Source organism: Vicugna pacos, chromosome 15 (assembly GCF_048564905.1).
Source record: "Vicugna pacos chromosome 15, VicPac4, whole genome shotgun sequence".
NCBI classification, from domain to species: Eukaryota; Metazoa; Chordata; class Mammalia; order Artiodactyla; family Camelidae; genus Vicugna; species Vicugna pacos.
Window position 1 is genome coordinate 48,308,584 of NC_133001.1, and position 20,608 is coordinate 48,329,191.

At 48.0% G+C, this 20,608-nt stretch overlaps 1 long non-coding RNA gene across 1 annotated transcript in view; it reads left to right on the plus strand.

The window, feature by feature from the left end:
* The window catches only part of LOC140685773 (uncharacterized), a 292,798-nt gene that overhangs the window by 61,642 nt on the left and 210,548 nt on the right, over positions 1–20,608 (plus strand). The gene's annotated exons all lie outside the window — the stretch shown is intronic.

Below are 20,608 nucleotides of genomic sequence, written 5' to 3' on the forward strand. Positions count from 1 at the left end.
TACACCTGGTATGTGTGTTGTGTGTATAGTGCATGTGGTGTTTTTCTCTCTAGTTTATGTGTGCACGTGTGTGCTTGGAGGGCAGTGGTCAGGGAAGTCTTCCTGGGGAGACCCATGGTAGAGCTGTGTCACACCCTGAAGGTGGGGCCCATTTAGGCCGGGAGGGGGAGCATTTCCAGCAGTGGATAGTGGGGAAGGTAGGAGGGTGGAAGGTGGGTGGGAGGGCAGAGAAGGTGGGGGACAGGGGCTGCCGTGGTTGGCACTAAGGGGGCATGTTAGGAGACTGAGTTAGAAGGGTGAGCTGCTGTTGTCCAGACCAGCCTTCTCCAGGCCCTTGGTTCCCCATTTTAGCACATGGAGGCCTTTAAGCAGAGAAATAATATGATGAAAGAATGATGTGGATGGAAAGGAAGGGCAGTGCACCTTCTTACCTCCAGGGGTCACTGTGGGGCTTGGGTGCTGTGAACTGGGCAGGAGCCTTGAAAGTTTGATCGCCCCTGCCCCAGTCCAGCCATGTGCTGGCAGCTCCCCAGTTCTTTTCAATTTTCTGAACTCGAACCTCACACACAGTTACCTCCTTAGCATCTCCACTTGGAAGGCCCATAGGCTCCAACGTAACACATCCCAAGCAGAGAACTTGAGTATTCCCTCTCAAACCTGTTCCACCTCAACACGTGGCCCCCCACCAGCTACCCAGTTACTCCACCTGGAAACCAAGACATCATCCTTCTCACTCCCCTTGCTCATCCCCACACCCACTCATCACCAGTCTTTCTCAGATTTACCTGTTTCTTCACTGTGGTCTCTGTCCTAGTCTAGCTGCCATCATCTTTCCCTTAAACTCTGCAACTCACTCATCTCCTTAATATCATTCCAGAACCTCATCCAATCGACTGTCCCCAAGCAGCCAGATTGCTCTTTATCAAAATAAATCGGGCTGTGGGACTTTGTTGTGTGCGGCCCCGCGTTGGCTTCCCTTTGCTCCAGGACACGATGCTCTGTCCTTTCTGGCCTCCGTGGCATCCTGCCGGCCGCTCCCTCAAAGTCACCCTTGCTGCGCTCCCGCTGCTCACCATGCCTCGGCCGCTGGCTTCCTGCTGGGGCTTGGTGCCCCCGCCTTGTCCAGGGCCTTTGCTGACTGCTCTTTCTTGCACACCAGCCCTTCTTATGTTCCATGACAGGTTAAGTACAACTCTGCAGGGAGCGCTTCCACGTCCCCCTCCCACAGAGGCTGCTCTTTCCCTTGGAAGTCCTCATCGCACTTTGTGATTCCTATGGTTTCCTTGTTTGATGCCTGGCTGCCCCACTAGCATGTAGGCTCCCCGAGGGCAGGGGCTATGGCTGCATTGCCCACCAGCGTGAGCTCCACACCTGGCTTGGGGCCAGACGTGCGGGCATGTCTGCTGACTATTGAAGGGCTGGATAAACGAACCGTGCTCCGCTCTCATTCTGTGATCATGCTCTCCTTCCCTCATCTCCCAGGATTTTGAAGGAGGATCCAGGGTTTGAGGATGGGGGCTCACAAGTGGCTCACACTGCTCTGCAGGAAGGGGCTGGGGCTCTAGCCCACACAGGCTCCTGGAGACCCCTCAGGCGCCTGGGATGGAGCCAGTAGCCAGAGACTCTCACCCCAAACCCTCCTCATCCACTGAATTCCCTGAGTGACTCAGAGGTTCACTCCCAGTGCCTTCCAGAGAAGTGGCTGTGGGCTCATGGGTTTTCAGACTGCAATTCCCATCTTTGGATCAGGAAAATAAGGTTGCAGGAGGCTGATCTGGGACTTCAAAAAAAAGCCACCCAGGCCTTTTCTTTCTCTTATAACTTGAGATTCTCTCAACTTCCCAACCCATGCATACAAATAAAGTCACATTAAGAGCAATAATCTGAATTTATTGCTCCCTTCCCACTTTGGTTTATAGGGTCACGACTCCCTTGCAAAGTTCCCACCAAATATTTCTGGATCCCCCAGCATGTCTGGTGCATGCTTATGAGCTTGTGTGGACCTCTCCTTCTAGGATCTGCTGCCCTGTGCCCTGTGTGTCCCTCTCTCCATGGGGCCCTGGCATGCTGCCTAAGCCTGGCTTCTGCCCACTGTCATCTGTGGGTGGCCACAGCTTTCTGTTGCTCACCCCGGATGCCCTGCCCTCTCCCGTCAGAAACTGTGGTCCCACCAGCCACGCTCTGCACTGGAGTGTGGGGCCCTCACGGTGTGGAAACTGAGCCCTGGTCTGTGTCCTTTTCAGCTACCAGCTTGTCGTAAAGAATTTAAAGACTGTAAACACGAATCTCTAGGACTAGACTTGGGAGGGACACAACCATTTAGAACCCTTTTTTGCTAAGGTGGGCAAACCTTACAGCCAGGTCTACATGGTTGAGTCTTGCTTTAGGACAAATTCTCTCCCTGAAAGCAGTTCAGTTCCTTATGCTGTTCGATTTCTGGGAAATTTTCCCCGAGTGTGCTTAGTAGGGTTGAGCTGGGACCCCTGCTGTTTACCATTGTCGTCTGGGAGGAGCTGAGCTCAGGGGTCCAGGGGCATTGAAAGTAATATCCATGCTACAGGCTGAGACACTGACTCTGCTTGCCTGCTGTCTGGTGGAAGACACCAGGCAGATGAGGCAAACATTGGTTCCTCAGTAAATCTCTCTGCACTTTGCTTGTGCTGCTGGAACCCTTCTGAGGAAATTCCATGATTCTTGTTTCTTCCCTTTGCAAACATACATTTTGCATTTTTGCATGTCCGGCCATCTTCTGGCTTACCTCTTGGATTTCTCACCTGGACACACAACATGCAGGAAAATCAAATATTCCCAAGTTCAGGTTGGAATGCCCCTTGGGAAGCTGCAGAATTCCGAGGAGACGCCATGGATTTTTGTCTTAAGTAGATTATAGCCTGAGAGCCCTCCAAGTTGTCTCAGGAACTATAAACATCTCTGAACAAGACCATACAGCTGGGCATCTGCAGGGGAGCCCAAGGCGGGAGTAATGATTGGCAGAAAGCTTTGGGGCTGGTGGGAATTTTGGGATCTGGCTCCTCCAGTCAAACGGGGGACCCTGTTTCTGAAGTTGGTTCGATGGGAAGGTGGCTTGTCAGTGACAAGTTGCGTGGTCATGCCCAAGGGTGAATCACCTGCTGTAGCTGGCACTGTGTCCCCAAGTCCCTTCCACCGGCTGGAGGCACCTTTGCTCGGCTCACTTTCGTTGGCAAAGCTGATGCACATGGAATCTTTCTTACAGAGTTAAAGGCTGTTATCTTGCTAGGAGAGAGCCAAGAGTTTTCTCTGGGTTTCTAGCCCATGAGGGAGAGTCCTTCAAGGCATCACTGTTGGAATCATTCTGCGGCTAATAATCCAATTCAACATGCATGGAATTTCCTCCTCTGTGCCAGATGCCAAGATGAGGGGGAAACAGAGGTGGTTTTGAGATGGTTCTTGCCCAGAAGGTCATAGTGATCAGAATACAGAGTGGTGGTGCAGAAAAATCATTCCAGCAGTGTGGTAGACATTGTCTATTCACTTTCACTGGACCATAAATTGTTTGAGATTCTGATGGGAGTAGTGGATTCATTTGTACGAATGTACAAATACACCCCTCCCGACCATGTATTATGTCCTAGTTCAGGGATCCCTTAAGTCAGAACTTCAGGATGAAAAGTTCATCCAAGAGGATAGACTGAGGGAGTGGCTAGAGGGACACCTGCCTGTGAGCTTTTGTATTATTTCAGGCAAGGGACAAGCTGATCTAGGGAAGATAATCCTGTTGGGATAGAAGAGGCTGAAGTAGATGCAGGATCTGAGGGTGCAGGTGGCGAAGAGGACATGAAAAAGAAGACTCAGTTTTCTCATCTGGATGATGGGATAGAAAGTGGTGTCATCAGCGTGGAAGACACAGATTCCCCTTCATCACTGACCAGGAGCAGGGACATAGTGCCAGACAGTACAGTGGAATGGGGCAGGGATAGAACGGGGGACCTTGGGAGCCATGGAAGAGGGGACAGGTGAAGGGCACCTTTCTCTTTAGCCTAGTTGTGCTGCCCTGGGCAGAGGTGGCCCCACTGGATGGCCTGTTCTCGCCATGCTCTCAGCCTTGGGGGTGTGGTTTTATCTCTGATGCGCAGGCTGGCCTTGGGCATAGCCAAACACCTCAGCCAGGCTGGTGTCAGGAAACAGACTTATCTACAACATCATGCTGTGGCTGGGATAGAGTGTTACATTCTGTTCATGGGACTGTGGGTTGTCGGGGGCACATCAGAATCCGCTGAGGAGCTCTTCTTACTCACTGCACCCAGATCACCTGAGATCTGATGGGTGATATTGTCTGGGGGTGGGGGCAGGTGTGTACATATTTATAGAAAGTTCCCAAGTTGATTCTGATGAATGCTCTGAGAACCACCAGTTTTGACCATCCACTCCTTTTATAACTGAAGAAATAGGGTCTTAGGAAGAGCAGAGCTTAGGGGATAGGTATCCTCCATCCCAGATGGTTGCGATGGGAAAGCAGTACATAGATGTCTTCCCGGAGGGCCATACCAGGAAGCAAGACATCATCAGAGCCAGTCCGTTCTGCTTTGGACCAAGGAAGCCTAGGTTCCCAGATGGACTGATCTCAAGAGGGACCATTTCTTTCCTGCTCATGGGTTAGTTTGGCCACAAAACTGGGCCTTCCAATGCCCAGGTAGGCTCCTTGGGGGCTAGGAGGTGAGGGCTGCTGGGGACAGTAGTGTTGGCTTTTGGGTGAGGCTGTTTGGTACAGGTGATGCTCAGAGGTCCACGAGCACAGCCTCATGCTCTGGCGGGTCCTCCCAAGGGGATTCTTGAAGCTGACCGAGTGCACGTGGCTGGGTCCACCATCCTGGCCTTCAAGGGCGGCCTGCAGTGCACACCCTTGTATCAGGGTTCTGAAGTGGGAAGGTTGCTCTATGACATTTATAGATGGCGTTCTCCTCTTTATCAGCTTTCTTCCTCTATAAGGAAAGGGAGAAGTTAATTATGTAATTGTGTAAATGACATGATTACATAGAAAAACCCCGATGAGGCATCTCCTAATAGGAGAAGGGCTGTCTCAATATGGGAGGAGGAAAACAATTCTGGAGAAAAGGGATTCTGGATCGGGGGAGAGGATGTTTCAGGCCACGTGATTCCCAGAAGCTTTTCTTGCAGGGGCATGAGAAGAGTCAGCTTGCGCCGGAGGAGAGCCATACCTGCAGAATCTTTGCCTAGCGTGGATTTGGATGGCAGTGGTCACTATCTGGTTACAGACTGCTGCAACAGTTGAAATGTAGTATGGCAGGCTGGGTAGGTGAGGCAGAAAGGCTTTGATAATTCAGAGCAATGACAGATGGACAGAGGATTCATTCCAATAATTTTATTGATCCTGTTACAGTGAAGGGACCAGACCGGGTTAGTGCAGCCAGACACGTGGACCAGCACTAGAAGAGCAGAGTGGGACCAGGACCTCATGGAAGCACAGGGGAAACAGGAGACCCAGGATGGTGGAGGAGCCGCAGAATGAATGCAGAGGACCAGGCTGGGTGGACACAGAGGTGGCACCTTGGCCGTGCGTAGCCTTGGCTTTCACTCGTGTCCTGGGGAGGGGGGACTGGTGGTGAATGCCAGGACCACCTGGGGTCATAGCATGCTCTTGCAGATTTAACAGTTACAGTTTTGACTAGAGATCTAAGGCATGCTGTCATTTATAATCTTTTTAAGATAAGAATTTGAATGTAACTCTCTGCAAGGCTGGAGTGGACCATCAGCCACTGGAAACATGCAGTCAGACACAGAGTCGACATGCACATCTGCCCACATGCACATCTCCGTGCAGTGTGTACTCTCCTGTCACAGCTCTGGGACTCTTGAGGAAGAGTATAGAAGTGTGCTTGTGTGTGTGTGTGTATGTGTGTGTGTGTGTGTGTGTGTGTGTGTGTGAGAGAGAGAGAGAGAGAGAGAGAGAGAGACAAACTCACATTGCATTCCAACTGAGTGTTCCCCCACCTCACCAGAACTGTGCAGTGCAAAACCTGCACAACTGAGCAGATCAGCTCTGACTTAGCCAAAAAATGGAATTTTGAAAGAATTTGAAGACTAGACTATTGAGCTTAGCACTGGCTCAGTTCTGTGATGTGGAAGTCTTCATCATATACTTGATCTGAGCAAATGGAAAAGGAATTTGGGAGGCTCTTGCAAGTAATTCTCCAGCTAGTGTGCAAATCTGTCTCTCCTCAACTGAGAAATTAAAACTCCAGTGAAAGTCGGAAAGGCTGTTAACCAGGGTTTGAAGAGAAGGCATTGAGAATATGAGCTCTCCTCAGAAATGTAGTACAGGAGAGAGCCAGGAGCTGGTCCACACATGTCTGCTTTTGTGTATTTGTGGGTTGTTGAAGGTCTCTGGGAACGTACTGTAATGCTACTTACAAAGTCCTACTGTGTATGATATGTAGATGTGCTCATAGGAACAAATTCACTTGGTCTCAAATTGTGTACAGAGAGCTCTCATTTTATATGCATTTATGTTATATGCTGACTTTGGAGATTGATCTGAAGATGCAACTTCGCTGTCGCCTTCGGACTTGACCACAACAAGCAGGTCTACTGATGTGCATCAAGGTTCTAGTTAGGAGCTTAGTTTAGAGACAGAATGGCAGGAACCCTTTGGAGAAGCAGGTGCTCACTGTTGGTAACTTCCAATTGCCTGTAGGAATGTGATGGTAGATTGCAGTGAGTAACACTGATATCTACCAATATTAAGTCTTCCACCCACAAACACAAGTCTCAACATTTATTTAGGTCTCCTTTAATTTTCTTCGACATTTTCTAATTTTCTGTGTACAAGGCTTTTACCTCCTTTGTTGAATTTATTTATACGTATTTTGTTCTTTTGGATGATACTGTCAATGGAATTGTTTTCTTAATTGCCTTTTCGTATTGTTCAATGCTGGTGTATTGAAATACAACTGATTTTGCATGTTGGTCTTCTACCCTGCAACTTTGCTGAATTTGCTTATTAGCTCTAATAGCTCTTTTTGGTGGAATCTTTGGGATTTTCTATAGAGAAGATTATGCAACTTGTGACCAAATATAGTTTTACTTCTTCCCAGTTTAGATGCTTTTAATTTGTTTTACATGCCTAGATAGTACTTCCAATAAATACAAAACCACAACATATCAAGCCTTCTGGGATACAGCGAAGGGGAATTTATAGCAGCAAACACCTACATTAAAAAAGGAAAAAAGTCTCAGATGAATAATCTAACTTCAAGGAAATAGAAAAAGAAGAGCAAACGAATAATAGTGTCAAGGAGATTTCCCCTTATGTTTTCTTCTAGGAGTTTTACAGTTTCAAGTCTTAAGTTTAAGTCTTTAATCCATTTGGGGTTGATTTTTTTTTTTTTTTGGTATGGAGAATGGTAGGGATTTTCCTACTATTTTTAAGATTAGACCAGCTGTAGGTGAAATATAAAATAGAAAAACAATAGAATCAATGAAAGCAAAAATTGGCTCTTTAACAGTATCAACAAAATTAACAGACCTTTAGCTAGACTGATGAAAAAAATAGAGTAGTTGCAAATAAATAAAATCAGAAATGGAAATGAGGACATTACTACAAACCTTAACAAAATGAAAGGATCATAAGAGAATATAATGAACAAGTTAGATAACCAAGATGAAATGAACAAATCTCTAGAGACACACGAATTACCAAAATTGACTTAAGAAAATGGAAAATCTGAACAGACTGATAAGTAGAGATTTAATCTGCAATTAAAAAACATCCAACAAAGAAAATTCTAGGATGAAATGGCTTCAGGGGTGAATTCTACCAAACATTTAAAGTGGAATTAACATCAATCTTTCTCAGACTTTTCCAAAATTAGAAGAGGAGGGAACCTTTCTTAACTTATTCTATGAGACCAGCATTACCTTATACCAATTCCATAGAAAGACATCACAAGAGAAGAAAATTACAGACTTGTGAATATAGATGCAAAAACCAAAACGAAATGCTAGTGAACTGAACACAACAGCATATCAAAAGGATTATACACCATGACCAAGTGGGATTTATTCCAGGAATGTAAGTGGTTCAACATAAGAAAATCAACCAGTGTGATACACCACATTAATAGAACGAAGGAAAAAAAAAAACACATAGTCATCTCAATTGATGCAGGAAAAGCATTTGATAAAATCTAACACCTCTAGTGATGAAAAACACTCAGAAAACTAAAAATAGAAGGGAAATTCTTCAACATGATAAAGCGCATTTATGAGAAACCCACTGCTAACATCATCGTCAACTGCGGAAGATTGAAATCTTGCCCCTTCGATCAGTAACGGAAGGATGCCCACGTTCACCCTTCCTAGTCAACATCTCATATACTTGTTAGCTGTATGTATGTCTTCTTTGGAAAAATGTCTATTTAGATCCTTTGCCCATTTTAAAATTGGGTGGTGGTGGTGATTATTATTATTATTGCTATCAAGTTGTAAGAGTTCTTTATATATTTTGGATATTATTATCTTACCTGATAAGTAGCCTGCAGATATTTTTTTTTCATTCCATAGGCTGACTTGACATTTTTTTGGTTATTTCCTTTGCTCTGCAAATTTTTTTTTAGTTTGATGTAGTTCCACTTGTTTTTTGCTTTTGTTGCCTGTGCTTTTGGTGTCAGGGCCAAGGAATCATTGCCAAGAATAGTGTCAAGGAGATTTCTCCTTATGTTTTCTTCTAGAAGTTTTACAGTTTCAGGTCTTAAGTTTAAGTCTTTAATCCATTTGGGGTTGATTTTTTTTTTTTTCGGTATGGAGTATGGTAGGGCTTTTCCTACCATTTTCAAGTTGCTTTTTTTTCTAGATTCAGTGTTTGCTTGATTGCTGTAAGGCTTTGGCTGTTTCCCAGAGTTCTGACAAAGTTGGTTCTAACAGTTTCTGGTTGATTTTTCAATGTTTCTCTGAAGGGACAGGCATTCGGAGCCTGCCACTCTGCCGTTTTGCTGATGTCACTGACCACTTTCTTTATGAAGCTGTTCTGAACCTAACCAGAGAAAATTTCAACCTTCCCTGGTCCCCTAGTGATCTCTCCTTGTATTGTCCTAAGTGTTCCCAATTTGCATCCTAAAAAGATGGCATTCTCATTATCTCGAGTAGAATGTCAATGACTTTAGAAATAAATCTCATTTTTTTCAGAGCCTTCCACTGAACCTTGTTCATAGGAGACATCTGGAAATATTAGCCAGTTAAACTGACTCATCCTTATCCCTGGGCTTTGGTCTTCCCTGGATACTGGCATTGCCTGGCTTTGCCCCCATATTGGCCTGAACACAGTTTCTTTGCAGGGACATGGGCTCTGGGAAGGGATCTTTGGTCTTGCATCATAGGAGGAGGCAGGGCAAAGGCTGCAGGGGAGCTTTTTGATGGTTCCTTGTCCCCTCTCCCTGTCCTGTTCTGTTTCTCCTGCCAGCGTCCCCCTTTCTAGAGAACCTTTGAGTCAGAAGACGGTTGGGTGTTGGGCTCTGGCTGGACCTGAAGCCCTCCTGTTCCATGGTGATTCCTGCAGCGCTATGCTGCCTTGGTGTCTGCGCCAGTCAGTTTGTTTAATGCACAAAAAGCATAATGACTTTAATTGGATTTTAGTGTAAATAATGAACACAATTACAGAGCAGGCCCTTTTGTCACCCTCATGGAATTTATGATTGTTTGAAAAGTCAACACCCACTTTTAGCCACTCCTGTCCTTACTTCTTGGTCAATCCAGCATCCCCATTAATCAGTGGGGTTGGCTTTTGATGCCAAAGTGGAAAGTCTGAGCTGCTTTTCCAACTTGAAATGACAGCTCACCCTTCCTCACCTCCATGTCCACCTGGGGCTCCAGTCTCAGCCTGGATGCCCTGAGGGCCTGTGCTTTGAGGTCATATAGGACCAGTGATATTGGAGGTGGTAGCCTGTGTCATGGAAGAAATGATGGAGAGTTCTGGCCTCCCACCCAGAGTCCTGTTCCACCATCTACTGTATCTCAAGTACTTTGCTGAGCACAGAGGCCCCACAGCCTAGGGGAGCTCATAGCCAGGCCAGGCCAGACCCACCCCAACAAAGCCAAGGAAGATGCAAGTCAGAAGCCAGCACTTGCGTAAGGTCTGACATGAGCCAGCTGTCTAGGGCCTTCCACGGGCCACAACAGGCTCCACACCACTGGGGCAGTGAGCGCCAGGTGGCCTTGTGGGATGGGCCACTTCAACTCCAGAGCACTAGGGGAGGGGCCGAAGTCGCCATTTGGGCTACCACGTCTTCCCCACACTCCAAGGGCCGAGAGGGCAGTTTCTGTGGTTTGCCTCCTAATGTAGCTCTCGTTCCCCTATTGTCAACATTTTGTTTGCTAACCTGCCATCTACGCCTTCAAGGCAGTCCCTTCTCCCCTGATCTCCCATCCTCTGGATCAGGTCCCACATGGCGTGGAGTTGCTGAGGCAGGGCACAGTGCCCTCTTTCTTTCACCAACTGCAGTGTGAATTTCTCTCTTCAGCTCTGTTGGAAGCTTCCTGAGGGCCGGGGCCCATATCTTCTCCTGGGCCTGCCTCTCAGGCACTGGGTAATGATGGCCAAGCCCCCCCTTCCCTACGCACAGCCTTCATTGTCCCCATGAGAGAGCCACCCACTTCCCTGAGCCCCTTCTGCTGGTGTCCAAAGCAATGAGAGCTGCCCAGGTCTCTTCCAGGAGGGCCAGGAGGGCCTCTTTCTGCCCGTGGACCTGAGGGCCTGGTCTCCAGCTCTCAATATGTACTTTTTTCTTGGGAGGAGAGGGTATGTTCTCACGCACTTCTTGCCCCTCTTCCCAGCTGTCACAGACTGGCCCCGTGCGTAGGGCTGGCTGGGCTCGGGCTCCCGGGCACGGCCCATCCTCACCAGAGCCGTGCTTTGGAGGCTGGCGTGTGCCCAAGTGTCGGGGGCTGGGGGCGCGGGGAGGGGCAGGCAGCACCCAGTGTGCATGGAGGATGGCAGAAGCCTAGGCCGACCTGGGCCCCGCTGTGGTGCAGCAGCCTGGCGGTCATCACCATCTCCCTGATATTTATTGTCATAACATTAATCATGCTGAACTCACTTGGCATTAATGAGGACGTAATGTGTACTTGGATGGGAATTTTTATTGTAGTGCAGTATTAACTAACTGGCCTATTATTTAAAGTGTTACCAGACCTGGTATGTACAAATGGTTTACTTTGCAGTCTCCAAGTGTTGAAACTTTGTATGGTTTGTGTCAAGAAAATATGAATATGGAACACAAAAGAGGCAGGGCTGAGGTGATGCGGGACCTTCCCCCCTGGCTGGCAGGGCGACAATGCACACTTGAGCGGAGGGCCCCCACCGAACAGCCTGGGCAGCCTACCTCTGTCCGGGCCTGTGCTAGTCTCATTCTTGTGTCTGAGCCAGATGCTGAATCTGAAAAACTTAGGGTGGTTTTTAGGGGCTTTCTGAGTCACCATCTTGGGGACAAAAAGACACAGAATCGCAGGATTTAGAAGTGGCGAAAAAGCCACAGCCCATGCTGAAGATCCTGTCTCTGGGCTCTTTTCCCCATTGTGGGTCGAGGGCAGCCGTGGTCCTTGTCCCCCTGCAACTGTCCATCTGCAGGATCCACCCTTCCCTACCACCAGCCCCTCGTGGCCCTGCCCACCGTCACCAAGTGTTCTCCCCTGAGGTGTTCCAAGCTTCCTGGCCTTGGCACATGCTGTTTGCTTGTTTTATTAATGTCTCTCCATCTTTTGAGACTCAACTCATCCTTCCTGAAGTCTCCAAGTTTCCCCCATTCCAAAGGTGTATGTAGTTCCCTTTCTCTGTGAATCCCTGTCATGGTCTGTGCAAGCTGGCTCATAGGGAAAATCACTGAGATGAGTGTGACATATTCCTGGTTAGTCTAGTGTGGAAGGCAAGCCACACACACACACATACACCCATCAATTAGCCAACAGGGTTTGAGAGCATGTAACCACCTTAGAGATCCAGCCGTGCAGTGCTGACAGCTGGACAGAAGTAAACGGACTATTAGGGCAATAGTTATTCAGAAGAGGGAGAGATTAGTCTGTGCTGGGCCTTGAGGAAGAGATGGGAGCTAGACATAGCTATGGGGATGTGGGTGAGGGGAGCACCAGGATTGGGAAGGGGCCTAATGAGACCCCTATGCTGTCCCTGCGTGTCTACTTCAGAGTTTACAGAGAGCTTCCACTTCGTCTACTCTGATTGCCGAAGCAACATTACTAAGCATGCAGGGACTACGCCCGTGTCCCCATTTAACAAATGAAAACGCAACACATCGCAAAAAACGGACGCTCAGGTCGGTTAGCTGATTGGCCAGGGCCGCTGGCTGGTAAGCGGTGGAGCTGCGATTTGAACCAGAAGCGAGACTTTCTGCTATTCAGAGATTGCTGGTGGCTGTGCTGACTTAAAATTGATTTTCGAAAGCAGGTGCTTGTGTTTGCAACTCTTTGCTCCACAGTGACTCAGGTTGGTGTGCCCGTAGCTGCTGACGGCAAACCCCGGGAGGGGCTGGGGACCCTGCTCTCATTGATGTGCAGTGAATCAACAGAGTCCTTTAGAAGGACACGAAGTCCAGTTAAGATATCCTTTGCACAGTGGTATACACAGCAGCCATTCAGCCACTCGTCAGCAACTACAGGGCAGGGAAAAGTCAGGAGTAGACGACCAGTCACTGATTGCATATAATGTGTGTGGTACAAGAGAGAATGGGGCTGGGGAGGGTGTAGCTCAGTGGTGGAGTGTGTGCTTAGCATGCAGGAGGTCCTGAGTTCAATCCCCAGTGCCTCCATTAAAAAACAAACAAATAAATAAATAAACCTAATTACCCACCTTCCGAAAAGCCCCAAAATACCATTAAAAAAAGAAAGATTGAGGATTTTAAAGAAGAACTCACATGTAATAATGTTCCCTAATTTGCTGCATTCTCCAGTTCACACTAGTCCACAGACTAACCATATATGAACAACTAAGGCTATTAGAATCAATAAACAAGAGACGGAAGAACATGTGCTGAGGAGAGAAGGGAAGGAAGTGCACGTATAGACTTACAGTGAAACACACCTTGGACTCAACCACACCCACTGGCAATCTGTACCTACTCCATGGTGTTGATCTATTCATGCATGCACGTGTGTGTGTGTGTGTGTGTGTGTGTGTGTGTGCATGTGCAATGTGCCCGCAGCTCTGCTTTGGATTACCAGTTGTGCTTCCACATTCTAACGTTCTAACAGTCTGGGTCCTTGGCATTTTTCCTTTTGATTTTGACTCACTTGAGATCTAGTGTTCTTTTCATGACTCCCTGCTGCCCCTTATGAGCAAAGGCACGGACTGTTGTTCAAACCCCTGATACCAACCGTAAGGCATTCCCAGGAGCCAGCTAAGTCCACTGTGCATGGAGGAGTTGGGTGCAGTGGGATGTGGCAGGCTGTCCTTGAGAAGATGGCTCTTGGGTTGGCAGGAGATTCGTGCCAGGAAGGTCCGTCCCAGTGGCAAAAGGACTATTGGCAGTGGTCTGTCCAGACCTCACAGAGACGTTTCCAGGAGCTAGACGGAAGGTCAAAGCTTCATCAGAACTGGGTGTCAGACAGACCAGGGCTCCAGTCCTTGTGAAGTCTTCTCAGGAAACCAGGGTTAAGATCTAGGCATGTTAGTTAGCATGTGAGTGCTTAGAACAAACACATCCACATCCCCCAATCTCCGTGGCTTAATTTAATGGAAGATTTATTTCTCATCACATGAGTCCAGCATGATGTTCCTGGTGTCACTCCAGGTGGCGTCACACATGTTCAGCTCGGGACTTTAGCTCCCCCATCCTGTGGTTTTGTCTTCCCCAAGGACTGTAGATGGCTCCACTGGATTTTCCGTATCTGGCGGACAGATGGGGGAAAGAGGAGGATTACGCATGGAAGGTTTTAATGGGGCGGGCCACGTTCCACAGGCCAGAACTCAAACGTGGCCACACCTAACTGCGGGGAGTAGGGTCTATGCCCCCAGAGGAAAAGGAACCAGGTTTTAGTAGATTAGTCTCTGCCACGCCCGACATGGACTGTAAAGTCATAACTACCATGTCGTGAGGCCCTGCTGTGTGCCTGGCTCTAAGCTATTCTTTGTACATACGTGATTTGTATCCTGGTGGATATTTGACCAGACCCACTGGATACTGGGCATAGGACAGAATGACTTCCCCTTCTGATGGGGTAGAGGGCCTCACACACGCCCAGTCTGTTTTTCATCAGTTCAGGACCTGGCATGGTCAACCTGAAGTGGCTGGATCTTAGGACGGGTGCCTGTGGACCGATATGACCTAAATGGGGGAGTTGGGGGGTCAGTGGGCCTGGCATTGCTGGGCCAGCTTTTTACCAAGGCCTGCCCTCTGGGTTTACTGGCCTAGTTGGGATGGGGTGGGTTTGGGATTTCACTGTAAAGAGCCATTGGCTGGACTCCGGGCCCCCAGGTTATCACTGCATAACAGCCTCTGAAGTCCTTTAGTTGCCTCCTTTTCCTCCCTTCTTCCCTGTTCCTTTTTTCTCACTGTTTCTCCTGACCTTCTTTTATTTTCCTCCTAATTAACATTGTGGACAAGGTCCGCTGGTAAGTTAGAAGAGTTTATCCAAGCTGACACTCTGTTTATAATTTATAATTTACATTTCAGCTTTCGCAAGGTCTTTCCACTTCTTGACTGTGGCCAGTGTGTTCTCTCTGTGTGCTTGGCTTCGGATTGTAGAATGAGGGAAGCAAAGGTCAGGCCTCCAATTGCCAGGATGCTGATGAAACCGGGGTCTTAATGTGACAGATGTGTGGACACCATGTGAGGATGTTTACTCTTCGCTACAAGTAGCAACATCTTTATGATGTTCATGGAAATTCCCTGGCCCAGGGGTTTGAGGCATGTGGATTAGGGAGCTGGGTGATTTTCCCCAGCCAACAAGCACAGCCCCCTGATAATGAACAGCCCTTTCCTCTATCCTTAATCTTGCCTTTGTTTAAGATGCTTCCAAATTATAATGGGGCTGGGCGCCGGAGTGCACACACAGCATTCTCTTCTAAGCTTTGTGCAGCCTTGAGTAAGTCAGTGTTCCTCTCTGACCTCAGGTTAATCAACTGTGTGTTAAGCAGACTGGGAAAGGTGTTATTTAAAATTCCTTTCAGCTCTGAAATCCATGATCTTAATTTTTGTTATTTTTCGTAATCTCTGTAGCTCTCCTCTCACACTGGGAGGCAGTGTAGGGGAGTGGAAAGAGATGTTCTCTGGGCCTCAGTTATCTCATCTTTAAAATGGGGATATGGTCCATGACTTTGTAGGGATTTGTGAGGATCAAATATACATGAAGAGTATACATGAAGAGTGTAACATGGTCCCTGGCTCATGGGTGCCAGCAAAGGCTATGTCTTCTGTGCCTTTCACCCCAGAATTAAGTATGGTCTGTGCTCTCTGGGAAAGCCCAGCCAATCCTCTGCACAGACAGATGTAGGAGATGGTTGGTCAGGTATGTGGGGCAGCGGTCCAAACTCTGAGACCTGGAGCCACGTTAAACCAAGGCCCTGAGAGGAGAGACGTTATCTCTGGAACCAGCACCTGGCTTTGCCCTTTGGTGCACAGGAGAAAACCCAAGTTGGCCACAGAGAGGTCAGGGTCTCCTTGTAGAAATAAATGCAAATGTGTTTGTCGTTAGGCCTGCCACGCCAATAATCCATATCTTCTTCTCTTTCCTTGGTTGTGCTTTTCTCTGGTGGCCAGAAGCCAGATAAAACACACTGTCTCATCAGCTTCAGCAGCCGATGGTGCCTCCCCGAGCTGGAGTAGGGGGCTGCGGGAAGGGCTCCCCCTGCAACTGCAGACTCTGAGTCTCCTCCCCAGGGCCCTAGCAGCTGAGGGGCTTGGGAAGTAGAGTCGGGGCTTCTGGCTGATCCAGGAGGCCTGGCCAGCGGTGCCCTGCAGTTATGCCTTCACCCAACACATCACGGCCTAGGGACACCCCAGAGTGCCAGTGGCCAGACCCGGGCAGGGGGAAGCAAACAGGCTTAGCTCCAGCTGTGTGACTGTGTTTCCCCCGACTCTCCCGCCCAGGTGATCTTACCTGCTCCATCGCCTTCTTGCAAGACCACCTGGCATTACTCATTTCCTTATGTACAAGTACCTGGTTTACTGAAGAGCCTCCACTCATTCAGCTTTCCGCCTGTAATGGTTTTTATTTTATTTTTTCCAGTGATGACTTTCAGTGAAACCATCTGGAATCTCCTTTTCCCACAAGGTTGTGGCTCCTCAACAATATCTAGTCCAGATGCCATAACTTTTCAGTTACACTTGGTTCTTAGAAGAGTCTTACTTTGTGATTTAAGATTTATTCCTAATAATTAATAAAAAAAGGGAACCCTCCAGTCTCGAATTTGATTCCTGGCTCTTCCCCTTCTGCCCAACAGTGTCTAGTCCCACTATCCGGCTTCAGTGACTTTGAAAGAGAGAGAGAGTGTGTGTGTGCACAGATGGCATTTAGTCCCTTGGATGTCTTGGGAGGGGACGAAGAGACCCTACTGAGGGCAACATTTCCCTTACCTGGGTGAGGTGTGGTCTTCTAGGTTGGCTGTAACCACCCTTCCAGCTCATGAGCTGTGAGTTCCATGAAGAAAGGTGGCAGCTCCAGTGAGCCCTGCTGACAAGGGCTCATTCCTATGAGACCCTGCTAGGCACCGGAGGTCCCTCCAAGATTTGGCCAGCCCTTCTGGTCCATCCCCAGTGGTAAGATTCTGCTACACCCATTGATTGTGTGTTTCTCTGCCTCCTACATTGAGTGTTTCTCAAACTCATCTACTTCCTGCAGCCAACCCCAGGGCAGCAGGCATCTTCTGTACTTCTCGGAACCTGGGAAGTCAGGCAGTCACTTCTGCCCCTCCCCCCTTTCTTCCTGGCATCTTCCCACCGTACAAATTCTCTCCAGTTTTCTTTCTCCTTGCTTAGGTAGCAAAGGGGTAGGTCAATAAATGCCAAAGTAACGTTAGACAAGTGAATGAGATGCAAGTCTCCTGTTCTTGCAAATACTTCTGTATTGGGTTCCCAGGGTCACCCTAACAAAGCATCGCAAACCAGTTATCTTAGAACATCGGAATGTATTGTCTCTGTTCTGGGCCTCTCTCCTACCTTCTGGTGGTTCCTTGGCTTGTGACAGTGTAACTCCAGCCTCCACATGGCACTCTCCCTGTGTGTGTGTATGTGCCTCTCTTCACATGGTGTTCCTTATATAAGGATACCAGTCACATCCCACCAGGGACCACCTAACTCCAGTATGACCTCATTGTAACTAACTGTATCTGCCATGACCCTATTTCCAAATAAGGTCACATTTTGAGGTACTGGGCATTAGTACTTCAACATACGTTTTTTTGAGCAGGGGAGGCACACAATTCAATCCATAAAAAAATCTAATCTTTACAAGTGATTCTTGGAGTCTTCCTCTTCTCTTGCTTTGGCAGGAAGGCATGGCATTGCTCCCTGAACATGGCCCCCTAAATATGCAGACCACCCCTCTCCGTCTCTCCAGTTCTCTTTTGTGTTGACTGAGGCTGGTGGTTTGTGGTGGTAGAGTTGATTCTGGTACCTTGGAGCAGTGAGGAGAGATGGTACCTCTCCGAATTAAGCATATGGGATGCTCTGCATCTTTTGTCCATCACTTTGGCCCTTAGCCACTATTCTGAGCCAACAGGTAAAGTCCCACACTCCACACTGTTAATGCATATTTTGTCTTAGCAAAATTGTGGCTATTTCAAGGCAAAAACAGTGTCTAATGGGATACAGAGGTGACAGACTTGATCTCTGCCCTGCAGTTGTTCATGGTCTTGTGGGGACAAAGAAATGTGTGAAAAAACCAAGACGACAGTAGCGTGCACACTGTGGGGTCACTGTGAAGAAATAGCATGGATACAGCTGATGTGGGAAATGCCCAGTTCCAGCCCCAGTTCTAGCATTAAGGACACTGAGTCTCATCCTTCAGCATTTACACATTCTAGCAACCCGTGCCCTTTGAGGAAGGGGCTGGAGGAAAAGCACACCCAGGGCCTTAGGAAGCAGACAGCCCTGAATACAGTGTAACTGCTGCTGGCAGAGGTGCTTTGGGATTCATCATGGCGGTGGTGAGTGCTCAGTGCCCAGAGTGAGCATTGGAAAGTGTAGTCAGAGCCACAGGCTCCCTGACACTGTAGCCCAGAGTAGGGTGCCCTGTGAAACCCCAGTCACTGGATCTGTCCCATGACGGGGAGAGAGAGGGAGGAGCAGGCTTCAGAGGTCTGGGTCCTGGAGTGGGTGGTCTTCATGCATAGAGCTCCAGTATGCAAGGCCTTTTGGAAAGGGCACATATTGTCCTGAACTTTGTCCCTGAGCGGTGGTTTGGGCAACTGAGACACCCCAGAATCCCCCAAGTTCAGTGCCCGTAGGTAAACAGAGCTCTAACTGATGGGAACGCCACGCAAAGTGGCTGCCACTCGGGTCCCGCTAGAGCTCAGGGCAGTGGCAGGAATTCTTTGTGCGGCCCCTCCCTCTGTCTCCATAGAAATAGTCTTGGATGCCTTCAGGCATCACATGTCTCTTTAACATAAGGTTTCAATCTCCTCTCAGAAACTGGAATATAGGTCTGTGATCTCCTGAATTCTCCCATAACTAAGTGCCACCTGTCATTCACTTCGGTGTCCCCACTTCTGCTCTTTGAAATAGTCTTGAGTCTTGGGTGCTTGTAAGACCTTAAGGTGTATTCACAGCAGCTTGTACCTAGATAGCCTTGTTGCAGCAATGACTCCTCACTGGCTTCACCTCGGCTTTTGGCAGCCCCCTTGCTGAGTGCATCTTCTGAACATGTATGCGCAGAGAAGGCGGGTACCATCCAGGTATCCTATCCATCAGGAAGTTCAGAATTGGTTATCAGCAATATCCCAGAGTGTGTAGCTTCCAGACAAGCTAGAGCAAGGAGTAGAAGGAAATGCATTAAACAAATGTAGGAATTGTTATTAGTTTCATTTTGTAAATGAGGTAACGGAAGTTTAAAGAAGTTGTATTGGACTGAACCGCCCCCGCCCCAAATTCGTATGTTGAAGCCCTAACCCCGACTTGATGGGATTCCGAGATGGGGCCTTTGGGAGCTGATTAGGTCTTGAGGGCAGGGCCCATGTCTGATGTGCTTAGTGCGCCTAAGGAAGAAACAGCCGAAGGTTTGAGTTTTCTCTGTGTGCGTGCCCCCAGGAAAGGCCCCATGAGCACACGGGGAGAAGGTGGCCATGTGCACGCCAGCAAGCGAGCTCTCACTGGAACCTGACCATGCTGGCACCTCGATCTCAGACTTCCAGCCTCCAGAACTGTGAGAAAATACACTTCTGTTGTTGATGCCACCCAGTTTATGGTATTTTGTTACAGCAGCCCACATTGACTAAGACATAAGTAGTCTCCAAGATTGCAAGTCTAGGAAGAGACCAAGCTTGGAATACAAACCCATTTCTATCTAAGTCTAGTGCATTTTCCTGATGTGCTGAGTTTCTGATGTGTGTTCATTTAACTTGCCTTCTCAAATCTGTATTGAGCATTGACTGCATGGAAGGACCCACATTCTCTCCTGCTTTCTCCTCCTTTTCTCTCTTTCTTTTTGTAGCTCTTGTCCTTTGTCTTTCCAACATCCCTTTCTACCGAGACCATTGCAATAGTTATTATGACTGCTATAAATTAAATTCCCATGAAAATCCCTTAACAGCACACACACTAGAGGCATTGCATTATTATGAACATCCATTGTCTTTTGCACATTGCTGGTGAGGTGGTTTGGGAGTGGCTACAGAAGAAAAAAGTGGTTGCTTATACATTCCAGGAGGAGTTGAGGGCTTTGGGGCATATGAATAAGTTCCCTTCCCCCAACCACCTCAGGGCAGTGTTAAAATGATCATAACCTTAGTGATACCAGTATCTTTATCAAGCACAGGCAGCATTTTCCATTTATTTATTTTGATTCTTTTGAGAGTTTGTGAGGCAGGTGTGTTTATCTGCAATGCTCTGAATATCCCTCCATCACCCTTGGGTTACTTTGTGTACCCATGGAGCCGGCAGTGTTTTCCAGATCCTCAGAGATCCACATCCTAGAGGCGGTAAGATGGTTTGATGGAGGTTTTTGGTTTAGCTGAATTGTTCCAGCTTCACTGGGGCCAGTTAAAACTTGAAAGGAGCTGGTCAGTTTGGAAGGATTAAGGGATTATATATGATTAAAAAAAGGTTCTGAAACCAGAAGCCCCCAAGTGACGCTGTCTGAGAAACGGGAGCCAATGACCGGTTTCTCTTCATTTTTCAAACTGAGATGAAGACAAGCCTTATATTGGCTTTTAATCTGATACCAGAGTGGCCTCCCACACCAATCAAGGCTTCCCCTGCTTGTGACCTGGGAGGGCTTCTGACTGGAGAGGCAATTCTGAGAGGTGCTGAGGGATTTGGTCAAACATATGGGGATGTAGCATCAGCCCCTTTCTTGAGAGGTGGTTCTGGCTTTGCCCTTGTCCTCGAATGTGTGTGAGAGTGTGTGAGTGTGTGTGTGTGTGAGTGTGACAGGGTGCTACCTTATGTAC